This window comes from Amblyomma maculatum, chromosome 7 (genome assembly GCF_055883805.1).
Source record: "Amblyomma maculatum isolate TAMU_Amacu chromosome 7, ASM5588380v1, whole genome shotgun sequence".
Taxonomy (NCBI): domain Eukaryota; kingdom Metazoa; phylum Arthropoda; class Arachnida; order Ixodida; family Ixodidae; genus Amblyomma; species Amblyomma maculatum.
The window spans coordinates 7351896-7359157 of NC_139350.1; the positions used below are offsets into that span (position 1 = coordinate 7351896).

At 44.3% G+C, this 7262-nt stretch overlaps 1 long non-coding RNA gene across 1 annotated transcript; it reads right to left on the minus strand.

The window, feature by feature from the left end:
• Nucleotides 1-442: 442 nt before the first annotated feature.
• LOC146182671 (uncharacterized) lies at nucleotides 443-6799 on the minus strand. Its single transcript, XR_014708655.1, has 3 exons — nucleotides 6671-6799; nucleotides 5181-5306; nucleotides 443-590 (listed from the first exon to the last, which is right to left on the minus strand). It is a non-coding gene; the product is annotated as an uncharacterized LOC146182671 (long non-coding RNA).
• Nucleotides 6800-7262: the final 463 nt, after the last annotated feature.

Genomic DNA, 7262 nt, shown 5'->3' on the forward strand with positions numbered 1-7262 from the left:
CAGTCACATACTAGTGCTCAATGCCTTTGTCGTGAGAGTAAAGCAGACAATAGAATATGCAACAGGTTCAAGTTTCCTGTTGTCTGCTTTACTTTCACACACAAAGCACTGAACAGTAGTGTGCAATTAAAACTTCCATCAAAGAGGCACATATGCTAGCTGAGCTTTACACAAATGCGCCATTCCTGAAAACATGCTAAGTGCATAGGCATACCAGCATGCGAGGTTGTAAAAAAAGCATTTTTTTTTGCTTTATTGCAAAAACTGAATGCATAAATAGTCTACACTAAAAAAATATCGATGTTAAGGAATGGCATGGTAAAATGCAGGCCAACTGGAGTATTAAGAATCTGCTTGAATAATTTTTTTTAATTATCCTTGCCCGTGACAGCTCTTCCCTTGGGGAGGTGGTGGAGGAAAAGGTATTTATTGAAACCTAATATTTCGGAATTAGCGAGGAGAGGATCGAGTTCTCTGTGGGCGGCCTCCGCAGGCCGGGATTCCAGGAGCAGTTACTATCCTGTGCATTTGCTCGATCAGCTGTTGCTGGTCTTTCAGGCCTAAGATGGAAAGAGCAGGCTGGGCTCCTCCTGCAATAGAAGGGAAAATGAAATTCAAGTTATCTGTGCTGAACTTTGATTACACGTCTCCAAGGGCAACTGCCAGTTTCTCTCAATTGCTTTTTCCAGGTGGCACTGTACGCATGCATCTCCATTCAGAACTGTCACATACTATATAGAAAGGTCATATAACTGCAGCAAAACCCATGCAGAATAACAAAAGATACAAACGTAGTTTGACCAGAACCTGGCATTCAGTATTTTAATGTTTTTATGTCGTCTTTTTGAACATGCCACTCTGACCAAACGTGGCATGTTATGCTTGCTGCTATGCGCCCTCAGCAATGCCCAAGACATGGAGTGCACATGCAGAGAAACTAAGCATAAAGGATGCTGTATATGAACATAAAGCACAGCCAGAGCATTGCAGTATTACACAGGTATGCATTGGCAGCAGAAACCTGCATTTTGAGCGGTTTAACAGGCAGATTTCTAAAGTCATTGTTCCTGCTCTGAAAATAAGTGATCAATAATAACATCATTTAAAATTGTTACCTTTTTGTTCTGTAAACTGCACATTTCGCTGGTTTCCAAGTGCCCTCTACCGAAGACATTCCCTGGGCGTGTCGGGGGTATATCGACATCAACATCTAGGCTACAAGCGTCTAGAAAGCGTCTCCTTAGAGCAGCTGCGACGAAGTAACTTATCTGATAACATGCAAGCTGCTGCAGCAGAATAAAGATAGACATTTGACATGTGGCTAAAGCCCAATGTGGAAGCATAGCCCGCCGCAGTGATTGCGCAGTGTTCATGCTTCTACAAGAGTTAAAAGTAAAGTTATTTGTTTACCCACAGCGCTATATGTGACATTACAATAGCAAGGCTTATAGTCACACAAAACACTAAAAGCTGACAACCACAAGCTCCTGATGTATTACCGGCAGCATGCAGCATGGATGTTAGTTACTGAAATATGGTTGCATAATTCTGGCAACCAGCTGTGCATGTATGTCATGGATTTCTCAACTACGCACAACAAATTACAAAAAAAATGGTATTTATAAATGCAGCCAGCTGTTCACAAGAAACACTGTAGCTTATTTATGGGGAAGGTAGTGGGCGCCAAAGAAACTGCCCCTGTAAAGGCGCCTAATTTGCCCCTATGTAATATCGGGGACAAGTGTGTGGACTACACAAACTGCAATCAAAGCACATAACTTTCACATCAACCAGGAAACTCGGACCATACTTGTCGATGTGAAAGTTGAACGTTAGTTCTTTCATGTGTGCAAGAGAAATAAGGTCACAATTCGTTTACATCGCGATTCTAGTACAAAATCTACACATACTGTCCAGACACTTTCACCCCCGCAGTATAAGCCACCACTTGGGTAAGAGATTAGTAAAAGAAGTGTATAAAAGACATTAGTGCTGTTGGACAGCCATAGCTATAAAAATGGTATTGACATTGGAGTACTGCCTTAAGGCGGGGCCTAGGGCATTACAAAAGCAAGAGTTAGTGTCCGCTGGTCCTCATTTGAACGAACAAAAAGAGGGGGGGGGGGGGAAGAAATCTACCTCAACTACATGTTTTGAGTGACACCAAGCCGCAGTTAGTATTAAAGATATCACACAGTTTTGTGGAAGATTTGGGAGCGCTTTGCTGCTTTCTTACAGGACTAGACAAAAGAGCTCACCATCTTCAGAAAGGCACGTTATATAGAAATGAAAATAGTGAATTTACTGCATCTGGCCACAACAACTTGCACACGGAGAGGAAGATGAACTGAAAATTTTATACATGAATGTACGTATTTACAACAGGTGAAACAATGACCATGATCTATGCCGAAGAGGAAAGAGATCAAAATTTAGCTCAGAACGAGTTCTCCAGGCCGCGGGGCCGTTTCATTAACTTCGGGACTCCGCCCACATTTCTCATCCCCAATGACAACGAACTCACACATGACTGGCTAACAAACATTTTGGCATGTCTTTCCACTTTCATAAGTTCTTCACCCTCTCCCTAATACAAGCAATGCAAAAGGGACAACAAATTCGTTTCACAACAAACAGAATTCAGAGAATGGACCTCGAAATGATTGGCTCACTAGGTCCCATGCCAAACTCTCTCCCCTAGGAAAAAAAAAGAAAAAAAAGATTAGAACCCATCAAAACGGTGTCCCACGTGCGCAACCATTGCCCAAAGCTTGCATCCTTGGCGGCTCCTTTTACAGGGCAATTATTGCAATTACTGGCGTCCGAGTCAGCACCATTGCGGACCACATCAGAAGAGCTAACCCACATCCTCCCGCTCCGCATCATACCGTCACTGTTACACACTTGCCCTTTTTCAACGCCGCCATCTCCCACCATTGTTGACATCCAGGGTTGGAATCCTCAACGAGACCCCACTCAGCGCGCCTGCACTGAATAATTGTCACTTTTATGGGCTCCCCAACAAGGAAGAGGGCCTTACACCCTTCAACCTGACAGTGTTTTTTCTTTGAACGATAAGCAGTTCTTCCAAAAGAGGTGCTCGTTTCAAAGCTGTGCTGCCCCCGGGTGATGGGCCCAGTCAGCGTACTAAGGACCCCTTGGTACTCTTAGTACTAAGGACCCCTTAGTTGTATACTGTTCGTAAAGCTCCTTAAATAATAATGAGCCCCCTACATGACACAGCAACGAGAACAAACTGCCTGTCCCCGCGTCTTCGAGTGCGACAGCAAAGTCCTCGGAAGAGGGGACTTCTTTCCCTCTCTGCCTACGTTTCCGTTAAGCACTGTAGCTGCTGTAGCTGCCTCTCTGTGCGCGTCTCTCCGCCTCCTGTCCGAGGGCAAGTGGGAGACGGCCGCAGCTGGGCATTGAACAGGTGACCCAAAAAGAGCAGACTAATAATGGTGCCTTGCATACCCACCGATCCCTTACAGAAATCATTAAAGAAATGAAAGCAACACACCAGATAACGCTACAATGTTTCTAAGTGCAAAGTCGACAACTCCAAGTCATATAAATATATGTACATCTCCGCACATTAACTAGACAGAAACAGTGCAGAGTAAACTAATAATTCAGTGTCTAGCAACACTATTAAAAGGGGGATAAAGGCCACGGGGGGCTGCGATTATTAGTACCGTTTTGCCTTTAAACTACAATAACATACTTGTTGCAAGCTTAAAATCAGATTCACACCTGTCCCACCCACAGCAATGGAACACACATCTGACTCAAGTCTGCAGAGAAAGAGCAAGCTAGACTATTGCAGACGCACCCTTGGTTATTTTTCTGGCATTTCTGAGGGTGAAGAATCTGACTTGTCAGTAGCATGTATATGAATAAGAATCCTATGACAGTAAATGCATCAGATTTTCTGGAGTGGCTTTTCTTTGCTGACCACATATGAGGTGAGCTATAATTTATCCAACTTGGCCTAGGTTTATTCTATGAATAACAAAGCTATAGCAGGTACACAGTCGTCCACTCAGGCTGAACATGCGAGTGCGTGGCATGCACTTTTTGAGATGCCACTGCATCCATCACAGCTGCACACCGTAGCGAAGAGGCAGACAGCATGAAGTACCAGCCTCTAGTCCCTCTACCACCACTGGGGTCCCAAACTAGGGACCCCTTGTTTTTGTCAGGACAGGCCCCCTCAGGGTCAGCTAGTGAGTAACCTCCTGTATTTGTATCTGATGGCAATGTTTTCCACCACCACCCACAATACGCAGCTGCGCATCATAGCAGATGTGAAGCAACAGTTCCTGGTCCTTCTATGCATAAGCCACTTTGCCTTGATGCATGCCTGCGCACCATAGTAAAGAGGCAGACGACATGACGCAGCAGCTCATGGTACCTTTACACATGAGCCACCCCACTGTACTTCAATACGCACCATAGCAAATATACAGACTACGCCACACAGCAGCTCCTGGTCCCTCTATGCATAAGCCATTTTGCCTCAATACGCACCTGCGTACCTGAGCGAAGAGGCAGACGTGAAGCTGCAGCTCCTGGGCCCTCCATGCACAAGCCACTTAGCATCAATGCACGGCTGTGCACTGTAGTAAAGAGGCGAAGAACGTTAAGCAGCAGCTCCTGGTCCCTCTACACATCAGCCATTTTGCCTCGATGTGCATCTGCACACCGTAACAAACAGCCAGATGTGACAAAGAAGCTCCTGGTTTCTCTACACATAAACCACTTTGCCTCAATGCACGTCTGCACACCGGAGCAAAGAGGCAGATGACGTGAAGCTGGAGCGGCTAGTCCCTCTACGCACAAGCCACTTAGCCTTGATGCATGGCTGTGACAGATGCATTGCTATTTTGCAAACTGCATGCCACACATTCCCATTCAAGCTAAGAGTGGACGACTGTGTAAACGTAAAATACTGGTTATTTACTTCAACGGACAATGACAAAAAGTAACATGGTGGACAAAGTAAAAAGAATTTGCTGCATAAAGTTTGTTGAAACCAGTTCTACATCCTACATGTAAACAAGCTAAAACCTTAATGTCGAAGGGATGTCCTGTGTGTTTAAAATCATCACGCTCAAACAACTTCAACACTGACAATCATGATTCAATATTAATAATATAGATAATGATACAATACTCACTTTTAGCCATACCAAAGAAATGAGAATGCAAAGGGATGTTGCTGTTTTTCCCCCGTGGATGACAGTTTTCCATGTTCAAAGTGCTGCTTCCTGTTGGCTTACGAAATCGGCTACAGCAAATGGCATCTGAAAAATTTTTGGAAGCCTCATGCTAGTCTTCAACGAGAAAAGCATTGCCATACAGAAGCAGAACACAAATACTTTTACAACATACTAAAAGCACCAACTGCGGTGCTGTTTTTAGGATGACTAGGTAGAGGTTTTGCTGTAGCAAGCCAAATGTTATCCTTCAATAAGGAAAGCATTCCCATACAGAAATAGAACACAAAAACTTTTACAACACATTAAAAGCATCAATTGCACAAATGCTTGTAAGATGACCAGGTACAGGTTTCTGCTATAGCCCACATCATGTGACCAGCGGTTATCAGAAGCCTTGTATGTGAGCATGATGCCCTAGATTCAATTTATGGCTATCACTGTATTAACAAGCATGGGTTTAAAGCTACTTTAATATGATAATCTAAGAACATGGTAAGAGCTTTCAGTGCGAGACATAAGCTCAGTATCATGCACTATAAGGTGCTGCATGGCTCTAGTGTAGCTTTGGCATTATCTCGCTGTCAATAATGCAATGAAGTTCTGAGGAGCCTTTGAATATCTGTAAGGTCAAAGCAACAACAATTTTGTTTTCATCTCACTTTTGCTCAACTCGTTTGTTGTTTTTTTTTTTGAGCCCGCGGCTTGCATGGCCTCCCAGTATGCCTGTTTTGCATAAAAGAAGGCGTTGCAGGCACCAGAGCTCACAGCCCAACTGTATCGCGGCGGCGGTATGTCAAATTCCTGCCAGAACCGCGCAGAACAACGGGTCAAGAAAAAGACAAGTGCTGACTTTTTTTTTTCTCTCATCTCCTTGTCCGGTTGTTCTGCGCGGTTCGGTCCCACATGCATAACCAACATACGCAAGGTGCTGTCCTGGTTTGTCAAAGCTGAAGGAGAGTACTAAACCTTTAGTTATTTAGTAGCTACAGCCGTTCCTTCTAGAAACTGTAGTTGCCGTAAAGCTCGAGAGGGAAAGATCAGCGGCTGTCCATTAAAAAAAAAAAAAGAAAGAAAAAGAGAGAAAAAAAAAACTCGCGACGTTTTCACAAGTGTAGGCATGTCGCACGATGGGCTCGAGGAGTGCAAAAGTTTTCTCGTATAGTTTTTACAACTCAGCACGTTGCGCATGGTTAACAAATTAACTCCTTTAAAGCTTGGGCGGGCACTCCTTTATCAGAGACAGAGAAGTAGCGCGGCTTACTGGCGCAGCGTCCAGTAATGCCGAGAAAGATGGCCCTCAGACTTGAGGCTGCACTTTAGTTAGTCGGCGCGGAGCCATCCTTTCAGTCTCGCCTAAAACACTCGACCGTTCGGCTGCCCAAAAGCTCACCACTATCGGTGCATCGAAAAGTTCCACTAAAGAAACAAAAGTTCGGTGAAATACTTACTTTGGAATCGGCGGGTGAACAAAGTGTGCCAGCCGCACCAAGCCACAGCAAAAACAATGCTAGCAGTGCATTACAGCCGTAGGTATTTGTAACTGCGCAGAAAATGCAGAACACGGAAACGTGAAGCCGGAAACGTCAACTTGTCAGGTGGATTGGATTGGCTCATTTCAGATTTTTTTTAGGATAGGTTCGGTTTCGTTCTTTTTGAGCTTGCTGCTTCTGCGTCTGTTCAGCCACTGATTAAAATTTCACCGAAGCATCATGATAGAAAAATGTTTAATGGTCATTTAACTTTTAATCAAAAATTTTTGATGGAAGAATTCAACGATGAAACATGCGGAAAATAAAAAAAAAACTGTTTAATGGAAACGCTTTCTATCGCATCGATTCGCTTTGGCATCATATAATGCAGACTTGACGGCATTACTGATTTATACGCAGTTCAGACGAGCACGACGACTACAAACTATATCATAGCTGTGTAAAAGCAAATCCAGTGGCGGACGTACGGCGGCTGTCCGCTGGGCGAACGGATTCGACCATCCGCTTTCGTACGTACGCCGGAATTCCGGCGGACGTCCGAAATCGGCCG